At 40.5% G+C, this 12,386-nt stretch overlaps 1 pseudogene; it reads left to right on the plus strand.

Annotated features, from left to right (window-relative positions):
• Window positions 1-11,474: 11,474 nt before the first annotated feature.
• On the plus strand, window positions 11,475-12,003 carry LOC123460202 (annotated as a pseudogene).
• The last annotated feature ends 383 nt before the right edge of the window (window positions 12,004-12,386 follow it).

Genomic DNA, 12,386 nt, shown 5'->3' on the forward strand with positions numbered 1-12,386 from the left:
AGTTTCAGGTCAGCCTGGACTAGAGCAATAACCTACCTTGAAAAAACAAAAGAAACTAATTTTTAATATTGTTAAATGTAACACAAGTCTAATAAAGTAAGGGAAATGTTACCCTTTAAAAATGGCATGCTGTGTAGTAAAAATGACTCTTTTTTACAGTTTTGGGGAACGAACGCAAGGCCTGGAACATTCCAGGCAAGCCTCTATCTCTAAGTTGTAGCTCAGCCCATGAATCATGTCTTCAAATGCAACATTTTTACATGGCAAAAGAAAAGATCAACTGCTTTTTATAAAAGTGTGGAATATATGGCCAGTCTCAGAGGAGGGTTCCCTGAAATAAAAAGAATAATTAACTAGATGAGGTGCTGTGGGGTTAACATTTAGTGTGATTAAAATATCAGAAAGCAGCTGGGCGTGGTGGCGCACACCTTTAATCCCAGCATTCGGGAGGCAGAGGTAGGAGGATCACTGTGAGTTCGAGGCCACCCTGAGACTCCATAGTGAGTTCCAGGTCAGCCTGAGCCATATATATCAGAAAGCACAACATGGCAAATTCTTGTGGAGTTAGCTTTGCTTTGTGCTGTAAATAATCTGTAGTCAAGTTGGATAGCAGATATGTAACCCTGTCAATGACTATTTCCTAAAAGAAAGTGAGTAATTAGGTGTTCTGTTTGCTTTTATTAGAAGAGACACCATTGGGAATTTCTGCATTTATTTTCATAGGAATTTCACCTGATTCTCAGCTTGTGGCATCCAGCGCAACTGCAATTGAGATTTAATGACAAGGAAATGGACAGAAGAATAGGCTAAACACTCTGGGAAATAAAAGCATGCACTTCAGTGCCACTGAGTGATTGGAAGGTTTGACAATGGACAGCATGTGGCGCCACATTTATACCGCATGAGATACGTTGGCCGTGTTCTGTAAGCTTAAAATCTACATCTCAGATCCACCAACCTTCCCTGTGAGGTGTGCAGCAGAGAATAACTATCTGTATTTTAAATATGCGTGTGTTATTTTATTAGGAAATCTTCAAATATGTACAGAAGATGAAGTTATTATTAATATAACCAAGTTTGTTTCACCTATAACAACTCATTGCTTCTCCTCCAGACCAGTTTTGAAGCAAATTTCAGATATCAGACCATTTTCTCTATAAGTGTAACACATTATATATCTCTAAAATATCACTTTTTAAAAAAATTATCTATGGCTGAGGAGATAGCTTAGTGAATAAAGACCATGCTGCTTAAAGCCTGAGTGCCAAAGTTCAGATCTCCAGACCAACCCTAAGTAAAAGTCAAAGCTGTGGACTTCTGTAATCTTAGCATGCTGATGATGAGATGGGAGGTGGTGACAGGAGAATTTCTGCAACAACAACAAGAAGAATGAGAGAACAAGACCCTATCACTAATGGGGTGGAAAGTGAGGGCCCATATTCAAAGTTGTTTTCTGACCTCCAAACCACATACAGTTCACGGGTACCTATATACACAAATAAACCTGCACACACACACACAAAAAAAAAAAAAAAAGCTATTTAAAACCTATAGTGCTAACTAAAGATACTTTTTTGTTGCTTGTTTCAAAGTAGGGTCTCACTCTAGCCCAGGCTGATCTGTATCTCATGCTGTAGTCCCAAGTGGGCCTCAAACTCATGGCAATCTTCTTATGTCTGCCTCGCAAGTGCTGAGATTAAATGCATGTGCTACCACACCCAGAAAGATATTGTTAAGGTCTTAGAAATTAACTTTTATATGACTTTATATTTAATTTATATTGTACAGTTACTAAATAGTCCCCAGGCTCATATATCTTTTTTGATGAATGAAAACAGTTTTTCATGTTGTGTCAACTTTTTCTAAGAACATATGAATGTTTACTCACCTTAGAGAAGGCACCAATAACAGAAGCAAAGAAACAATTCCACAAAAGTGTAGCTTGATGAGCCAATGAGTTTTACTAAGTTCAATTACTTGATCATGGCTCAGGAATTGCTTGTAGAAGCATGGGTAATCTTGTGGGTGGCATTGCTGCTGAAGAAAATGCTTCCTCCCTAAGCAACTGTTAACTGTCCATAGGCTCTTGGGGATGCTTATAGCCATGTGAGCCCATCCCTGCTCAGGCAGGATTGTTAACATACCTAATCTCATGCAGGTCTCCCTCAGGTGGTCCTCAGTTGCTGACAGTTCAAGAGGGCAGCAGCTATGTGAGGACCCGTGGACAGCATAGCCTTCCACAACAACTACATCATCAATGATAAAGTGTTTGTAGATTATATACTAGAAGGATACCTATACATACACATACATATGTATATACATGCATACATATATACACACATATATGTATATGTATACATATGCATATGTGCGTGTGTGTGTGTGTGTGTGTGTAGTGTATGTGACATATATCTTTCCCCCAGTGGGTCTTAGAATACATTGACAGCAGTGTATAAGTTACCATAGATTCAAAACCAGAATTATACTCCTGAAGTTCATGAAAAATTGTAGAACCTATGCTAAAAGAGGCTTCATGGTATCTCTGTGATAAAGAAATCCTAGAGACATGAGACCCAGCCCCATCAAAAAGTTCCATCCTAGCCGGGCATGGTGGTGCACATCTTTAGTCCCAACACTCCGGAGGCATAGGTAGGAGGATCACCATAAGTTCAAGTCCACCCTGAGACTACATAGTGAATTCCAGGTTAGCCTGGGCTAGAGTGAAATCCTACCTTGAAAAAAATTAAAAAGAAAAAAAAAGTCCCATCCTGAGGCTCACACAATGTTTATATAGTCACTGTCTTTAAGGAACCAAACTGAACTGAATTGAAGTGCAAAAGACTGTTCCATACAAGTTACAAATTGTATTAACTGAAGTACTGTGGGAAAGATTCATATCTGCTACTGAAAGGCCCAAGAATTCAGAAGCTCAGAAATACTATCACGCTCCAAGGGGAGCTTAAGCGGGCTCCCTGCATACCTCAAACTCCAGGCTTTACTCCCTGTTGGAAGCAAGTAAAGAATCCCTCTTCTCATTATATCAGAGCCCACTCCTAATATAAAACTAAGTAAAAGGGCATGAGATAGCCCTCAAGGATGGGAAATGAGTAATGAAGTGAACCACTTATTTGGTTTCTGTAAATAGCCTGCACTATAAGCCTTACACTATAAGCCTTAATAGCCCACACTGTTAGCCTTAGTAGCTCGCACCATAAGCTGTAACAGCCTGCCTCAGACCACCAAGGTCACAGGAGGCTGATACCATACTCTGCTACCCCCACCTAAGGAATTGCACAAAGGCTGACCTCCAAGGTCATAGGAGGCTGATACCATACTCTGCTACCCCCACCTAAGGACCTGCGCAAATGCTGACCACCAAGGTCATAAACTAATTGGCTTAGAAACTATGGGGTGGCACAAACTGACGGGCTAACACCCTGCGGGGCTCCTAATATTAGAAAATGATTGGTCTAATGCACAGGCTTTGTTAGAAACCCTATAAAAACTGTCCTGTTCCTGCATTCGGGGCTCTGCAGTCCTCTACCCCTGTGAGGTGTACGACTGTGGGCCCCAGCGCGCTTGTAATAAAATCCTCTTGCAGTTTGCATCAAGACCGCTTCTCGTGAGTGATTTGGGGTGTCGCCTTATCCGGGCAGAGCGTGGGGGCCCCCTGCGGGGGTTTTTTCCTACACTACAGATGTTTCAGGTTTATTTGATTAAAGCTAGAATGGCTGAGTATGGCAGAAGCAAACTTGCTTCTCTGTCTACTGTATCCTGCAATCCCATATAATCATAAAAAATTGAAAAACTTAAGCCTGAAAAAAAATTCTACCCCCAAAAGTTCTAAATATTATAGATGATAATTTATACATTAAATCTAATGTTAAATCTAAATTAAATATAGTGATTTTATATTAAGTCATAATTTATGCATTATATATATGTATAATGAATTGAATTTTACTTGACAATTTTAACTCAGTGTTATTAATATTAATTTTGAGAAATGGAGTGTTTTCACATTATAACTTAATATTTGGAGCATATGATACATCTAAGTATTAAAAAAAACATAGTACACTCAGTCCTGTTTTAAGGGTGCTAGGGGATGACTATAGAAAGCAAATCAATCTATGAATTTTTTATTTTTATTTTATTTTATTTTATTTTTGGTTTTTCAAGGTAGGGTCTTACTCTAGCTCAGGCTGACCTGGAATTCATTACGTAGTCTCAGGGTGGCCTCGAACTCACAGCAATCCTCCCACTTGTGCCTCCCAGGGGCTGGGAATCTAAAGGCATGAACCACCACACACAGCTTAATCTATGAATTTTTTTAGATAAATACTAATTTCTGTCTATAGATTCACTCATTAGGTTTGTAGATGAAACCATTGTAATTATTAAATCAACCTAATGATTCCAAGTTTATGTAAACAGGAAAAGAAACTTTGAGACATCATTAAAATAAACACTTAAAAGTAGTAGCAAAACAACTGTGGGTAGCTGAGAGTGGTGGCGCATGCCTTTAATCCAGCACTCGGGAAGCAGAGGTAGGAGGATCGCCATGAGTTCAAGGCCACCCTGAGACTACATAGTGAATTCCAGGTCAGCCTGGGCCAGAGTGAGACCCTACATCAAAAAAAAAAAAAAAAAAAAAGGACAACTGTGGGTGACAAGTAGGTACCATGAATTTCAGCAGTGATTTAAATGAATCTATGGAATGGGTGTCAGTCCATGGTTTGGTTCAGCAGGAGGAGGGCATCAGGATGCTGTTAATATCCCAACCAGATGTCTCTGGAAAACAGATGAGATGGTGTTTTATATAAAGAAACTCTCTCTATCTCAATCTCCCTATCTCCCTATCTATCTATCTATCTTTATCTATCCATCTATCTCTATCTCTATCTCTCTGCTTGCAAATAAGTACATAAAATAGTTTTTAAAAGAAACTCTATGGGATCTTTTTCTATCCTTCACAATGACAAGCTATGAATAAAATACCAAAACTGAAATTTTGAAAAGTTCTAACTAAAAAGGTGTTGTTGTTTGGAAGAATAAATGTTAGATGAAGAATCAAGCGCTCTTAGCTCCAACCAGAAGTGATTCTTCCTCTCTCTCAGTCATCTCGTTGGCCTGCTCCCCCTTCCCTTGTTCTCCTGCCAGACATTTTCAACTGTTTTCTCTCTCAGCAGAGCCATACTGAAATAGTGAATTTGATATGTCTCTGACTCTCCTCCTTGCAAAGGACCAGGTGAGCCCATTAAGGGCACCATCTGCTTGGGCCTTCACTTGCTCATTCATCAATATTTACTCAATTGAGCATCTACTATGAGCCAAGAGCTCCTTTAGATGCTGGCAATACAGCAGTAAACAAGACAGACACAGTCTCTGCCTTAATGTGGTTCACAGATTAGCAAGAAGCAATTACAACTGTTGTGTATGCTACAAAGGAAACCATAAAAGATAACAAGTGACTCTATTATGGTTATAATAGGTGCTACCAGGGAAATTAATATAAAGAAATATATAGATCAGTGCTTTGGGGCTATAGCTGCAACACTGGTGATGAGGAAGTGAGTTAAGTGAGGCAAGATCACATACTTTGATGTGATAGAATAAATCATGGCGACACTTGCCTTTGATCCCAGCACTCAGGAGGCAGAGGTAGAATGATTGCTGTGAGTTCAAGGCCAGCCTGAGACTACAGAGTGAGTTCCATATCAGCCTGAGCTAGAGTGAGACCCTACCTTGAAAAAAAAATTTTTTTACTGGCTGGAGAGATGGCTTAGCAATTAAATACTTGCTTGTGAAGCCTAAGGACCTGGTTGGAGGCTTGATTCCCCAGGACCCACACAAGCCAGATACATAAGGTAGTGCATGCATCTGGAGTTCGTTTGCAGTGACTGGAGGCCCTGGTGTGCCCATTCTCTCTCTCTCTCTCTCTCTCTCTCTCTCTCTCTCTATATATATATATATATATATATATATATATATATATATATATATATATATATATATATATATATATATACACACACATATATGCCTCTTTCTGTCTCTCTCTGCCTGTCACTCTCAAATAAACAAATATAAGTAAACAAAAAAAATTTTTTTAACAGAATGGAGAGATTTAGCAGTAGTTAAGGTGCTTACCTGCAAAGCCTAAGAATCCAAGTTTGATTCTTCAGGACCCACATAAAGCCAGATGCACTAAGGGGCATGTGCATTTGGAGTTCCTTTGCAGTGGCACGAAGTCCTGACATGCCCAGACTCAATCTCTCTCTCTCTCTCAAGTAAATAAATAATTTTTTTTTTAAAATGAAATGTTACAGTATGTCACATATAGAAAGGAAATTATGAGTTTATACATAGAGGAGTGCTGAGAAGGAATGAAAACATTATTCCCATTGATTTGGCAGAAACGTTTTAAAGCTATTGATTCAGACACCACATAGACTGTGATAAATAGATCTGCTTGTCAATGCTTGTTCCAGTCACAGCTACTCATATAGCACCTACCATTCACAAGTCTACAAACAGATCCATCACCAAATATACCTTAGGGCTTGACCTCAGGAACTGCCACAGTGATACCTCCTCCAGCTGGAGACCCAAGTTACAAGCTTTAGTAAAACACCTGAGTCTATGGAGTACATACATTCAAACTCCCACAGAGACATGAGATCCATCAGTACAACAGGAGAAGAAAGTGGACTACCCAGATGACATTAGTCAGCTCTCTCATATCTATCAGGGCCTAGGAAGCATTAACGAAGTGGAAACTTAAGTATAAGTGCTGCTTTCATTGTTCTTACTGTCTACCTCCTCCAGGGAGAAGGTAGTAAAACACTGAGAAGATTCAAAACTCACAAATGCTAAAAACAAGAGGCTGCTGAGAGTTCAACATTAAAGGAAACTTCACATTCCCACCGAGGCTCAGGGAACATTACAGAAGAGGGGATAGAAATAATATAAGAGCCATAGGATAGGAAGGTATATTCTGAAGCATTGTCCCCTAACAGAGAAAGACTGGAACATTCCTGACTCCACAGTGAATACTGATACCCGGTGGGGGAATATGGTAGGAATATGGCCAACATGCAATGCTCATACAATAAAGTTCTCAAGTAAAAAACTTTGTTACCTTCTTGATTTTTATTCACATCATTGATAATATACCCAGTCTTCTCAAAAAAAAAAAAAACAGCAAATATCATTTCTTTAAAGAGATTAGGGGAAAAAGAAAATTAGTACTTTAGCTCAGGAAACTTTGCAAACAAGACTTAAATCATTTCCAGTCTAATGTTGAGATCAGCTTTTCAGACTACGGCCTTCCATGATAAATGATTTGTACATTGGTCTCCCAGTGTTCTCAGCAGTACAGTGATCCATTTTTAGACACAACAGAGAAGCTGGCTCCCTTCCAGGTCACTCCTATGTTAATGATGCATCAACAGTAATCTGCACAAACTAAACTGAGCAGTGTTCATATAACAGAGTCTGTCTGCTGCCTTTATTGTGATGGCACAATAGCTCAAGTATGAAGATGCCACTGATAGCTGGCACCCTTGTGTTCATTCACACTGAGCTCTGTTTGCTACTTGAACTTGATTACAACTGACATGCATTGAGGAATATAAAAACATTCACGTTCCCTTTAGTCACTCAGACACATAATGAGTTCCAGCAAAACACAGAGGAATCCAAGAATCAGCCTCATCCAAAGTGTGCCCTTGAAGTGAAGTCTTACCTTTTATTGAAATGAAATGTTATCCACAGTAAGAAAAAAGCTAAAAGTGGATAATTTTCAGTTGAGGCTTTCATTAGACTTGTATCATTTTCCTATGCATATGAAATGTAAATCAGAGAGCAAAATCACTCACTGAGGGAAATATACAGAATGTTCTCACACAAGGGTATAGAATTAGCCCCAAATTAGAGGAGAGATTTTTCAAGTTTACTTCTGAAAATAATTTGTTAACGTTTTTTTAAAAATTCAAGGAGAAAGTGGAGGGGGGGAGGGAATTAACATGGGATTTTTTTTATAATCATGGAAAGTGCTAATAAAAATTTTAAAAAATAAAAAATAAATAATTTTTTTTTAAATTCAAGGAATATAAATTTTTAAAAATATAAATTAAAAACATGGGAAACTGTAGAAAATAAGAAAATGAATGCAGAAAAAGACTTATGTTGTAATGGATCAAACAGGAGTATGTCTGAGCCTTGCAAGCCTCAATGTTAATATGATCAAGACTGGGTTTCACTCTCCAGGACGTCAACTCTCTGCTCACTCACAGACTAAATCCCAAACCAATGCTCTTGTCAAAAGAAATTAAACTTCAACCTGAGAAAGGCCACAAAGCAATATCTTAATGTGTAAATAACAACTAATTATTAGAAGAGCAAAATAAAGCCATTGAATCTTATTCATCATCTAAGCATCAAGAAGTGTGAGAGCCAGGTGTGGTGGCTTTAATCCCAGCACTCAGGAGGCAGAGGTAGGAGGATCACCATGAGTTTGAGGCCACCCTGAGATTACATAGTGAATTCCAGGTCAGCTTGGGCCAGACTGAAACCCTGTTTCAAAAAAAAAAGAAAGAAACCCAGGCCCAGAAAGCCAAGTGCCACATGTCCTCTCTCATATGTGGATCCTAGCTACGGATGATTGGGCTTCTGCATGAGAAGGAAAAAACCTGGTAGCAGAGGCCAGTAAGTTAAAAAGGAGACATAAAGGGAAGAGAAAGGAATGGAGGAGGATACTTAATAGGTTGATATTGTATATATGTAAGTACAATGATTGTAATGGGGAGGTAATATGATGGAGAATGGAATTTCAAATGGGAAAGTGTGGGGGTGGGGAGGGAGGGAATTACCATGGGGTATATTTTATAATCATGGAAAATGTTAATAAAAATTTAAAAATAAAAATAAATAATAAGCAAAAAAAAAAAAGAGAGAGAGAGAGAGAGAGAAAAGTGTGGGAGCCAGATGTGATGGTGTATACCTTTAATCCCAGCACTCAGGAGAGGTAGGAGAATTACCGAGAGTTCAAGGCCAGCCTGAAACTACATAGTGAATTCCAGGTCAGCCTGGGCTAGAATGAGACCCTACATTGGGGAAAAAAAAAAAAAACATGGGAAATATATAAAATTGTCTATTATTTTGACAATCTTTGTTTTTTCTAAAGCCTAAGTATTATACTCATTGTCAATAAGATATCACTTTAATATTTGTGGGAAGATACAAATAAAAAATACAGTCAAAACTTCATTAGGTTAAAATACCTTTCAATGTATTTAAAAAGACATTTTATACCATAAAACCTCATTAAGTTCAAAGAATTTTAGACTTGGAAGGTAAAAGTATATGTATGCCCTGGAACCAAATAATATAAAATCAATAAAATTATCCTGATTAAAGTCATGAACTTTACCATGAAAGAAAACATGAGATATTTGCCTTTCTAAGTCTGGCATATTTCACTTAGCATGATGACCTGCAGTTTCATTGTGCAAGTGACATGATTTTGTTCTTCATTAGGCCTGAGTAAAACTCCACTGTGTAGATAGAACACATTTTCTTTACCCATTCATCTGTTGATGGTCACCTGAGCAAATTGCATATCTTGGCTATTGTGAACAGTGTTGTAATAAACATGGGTGTGCAGATTGATCTACTGTATATGGACTTAAATTCCTTTGCCTATACATCCAGGATTTTCATAGTTTGGTCATATTGGTAGTTTTTAAGTTTTGGGAGGAACCTTCATACTTGTTTCCATGACTGAACTAATTTTAGAGATTGTCAACTTCCTTCACACACCAAAGATGAATCAATTGTATGAAACTCAAACCCAAGGTAGAAGACTTCTATGATTATCCTCTTGTAAACACTGGACAACTACAGCTACTATGAGTGTGGCTCAATATCTCTCACCAGGACCTTTAAGAATGTAGACAGTGGGAAAATACAAGTCTAATCATAGGGAACTTCAAGATTCACATTTTAAAATCCTCACTTCCAGTGTGACATTAAGAGATGAGGCTTCGGAAATGGATTAGGTCGTGAGGGTAGGTCACACATGATAATGGCACTCTTACAAAAGAGACACAGGAGTTCTCCCTCACCCCTTTCCTTCAAGTTAGGGGATAGCAAGATGTCCTAACAATAAAGCAGTCCCTCCCCCACTAGAAGATAAGTACATACTCAAGGGAAATGAATTCAGTTTCTATACCTCCTGTTTATTGTAGCACTATTAATAATAGCCTATATTTGAATCAACAAAAGTGTTAACAATAGCCCATGTATGAATTGATCCAAGTGTCAGTTAGTGGATAAGGACAATGTAGTCTATGCTGGCAAAGAAGTCACAAAAAGGAAATCTTGGGCTGGAGAGGTGGTTTAGCCATTAAGCACTTGCCTGTGAAGCCTAAGGAGCCCGGTTTGAGGCTCGATTCCCCAGGACCCACATTAGCCAGATGCACAAGAGGGCACAAACATCTGGAGTTCGTTTGCAGTGGCTGGAGGCCCTGGCACACCCATTCTCCCGCTCTTTCTATCTGCCTCTTTCTCTCTCAGTCGCTCTCAAGTAAATAAATAAATAAATAATTTTTTTTAAAAAAAAAAAAAAGGAAATCTTGTCATTTCTGACAGACTGGATGAGCCTGGAAGATATGTTACTAAGTAAAATAAACCAGGCACAGAAATACAAACACCATATAACCTCATTTATATGTAGAAATTTAAGAAGCTGAATACATAGAAACAGAGAATGAAATAATAGCTTCCAAAAACTAGGAGATAGGAGGCAGGGATTGGGCAGATGTTGCCTGTGATGATCTGAATGAAATGGCCCCATAGACTTAGATCTTTTTTTTTTTTTTTTTTTTTTTTGGTTTTTCGAGGTAGCTCAGGCTGACCTGGAATGAGTCTCAGGGTGGCCTCAAACACGGTGATCCGCCTACCTCTGCCTCCCAGCCGATATCGTTTTGATTAAGATTAATCTTCCTTCTTAAGTCTCTAGGCAGAGCCCTGTTAGAGGCGCATCACTGGGGCAAATCTTGAGTTTAGTCCTGCTAGGTGTTGTAGAGAGCCAGTTTGAGCTCTTGCTGTTTGTACTTGCTGGTGTTGGCTCCTCTGTCTCTGCTATGGATGTATGGAAGTGAGCCAGCTTCCTCCCCCATGACGCAGCTCTCCCTAGACTCTATAAGCCAGAATAAACACTTCCCTCCTTTAAGCTCCTTCTGGTGGAGTGTTTGTCCCAGAAACATGAAAGTAACTACAACATCGGTCAAAGGATGCAAATTTTCATAAGTACAAGAGTGCTATTGTACAAGACAGTAACTGTAGATAATGGCAATAGATTACTTGTATGAAAAGTGCTGTCATTCCTGCCCCGCCGGGCCAGCCCCGCGACGCAGCCCGCCACCCCGCTGCTCCGGCCCGGCCCGCCGGGTCCTCCGCCAGGGATGAAGGCGGCCCAGGCCGAGGGCGAGGAGGCGTCGCCCGGCGGGCGCATCGTCAAAGTGGTCGTGGTGGGCGACGGGGGCTGCGGGAAGACGTCGCTGCTCATGGTCTTCTCGGGGCCTTCTCCAAGAGCTACACCCCGACAATGTTTGAGCGGTACACCGTCAACCTGCACGTGAAGGGTAAACCTGTTCAACTCCAAATCTGGGACACAGCAGGGCAAGATGACTATGACCGCCTTCGGCCCCTGTTCTACCCTGATGCCAGCGTCCTACTCCTCTGCTTTGACGTCACCAGTCCAAACAGCTTTGACAACGTCTCTGGCAGGTGGTACCCGGAGGTGACGCACTTCTGCAAGGGAGTGCCCATCACTGTCGTGGGCTGCAAGACGGACCTGCGCAAGGATAAGGTGCTGGTGAACAAGCTGCGGAAAAGTGGGTTGGAGCCCGTGACCTACCACAGGGGCCAAGGTATGGCAAGATCTGTGGGCGCAGTGGCTTATCTTGAATGTTCTGCCCGACTTCATAACAACATCCAAGCTGTCTTCCAGGAGGCAGCTGAGGTAGCTCTCAGCAGCCGTAGTCGCGACTTCTGGTGGCGGATTACTCGGAACTTTTGCGTAAAAAAAAGCTGGCTTTGAGCCCATCCTGCCACCCACTGCCCCAGCAGCTAGAGAAAGACCCAGGTGCTGACCTTCTGCCCCATTGGCTGGGCTGGACCCAGTCCCAGACTGGGCTAATAGAACTACACTTCCACATATGGGGTCCACTGAGACCAGGCCCTGGGGTCTGGGAACCCTGGACTAAGGGAGTTCCCAGGTCCCCAGCTCTGGAACCAGGAACAGAAGTCCAGAACCCAGCCCTGAACCAGCATCCTGGAGAGGGAGAGGTCTGTGCAGCCTTATCTGGCACCAT

This window comes from Jaculus jaculus, chromosome 4 (genome assembly GCF_020740685.1).
Source record: "Jaculus jaculus isolate mJacJac1 chromosome 4, mJacJac1.mat.Y.cur, whole genome shotgun sequence".
Lineage (NCBI taxonomy): Eukaryota > Metazoa > Chordata > Mammalia > Rodentia > Dipodidae > Jaculus > Jaculus jaculus.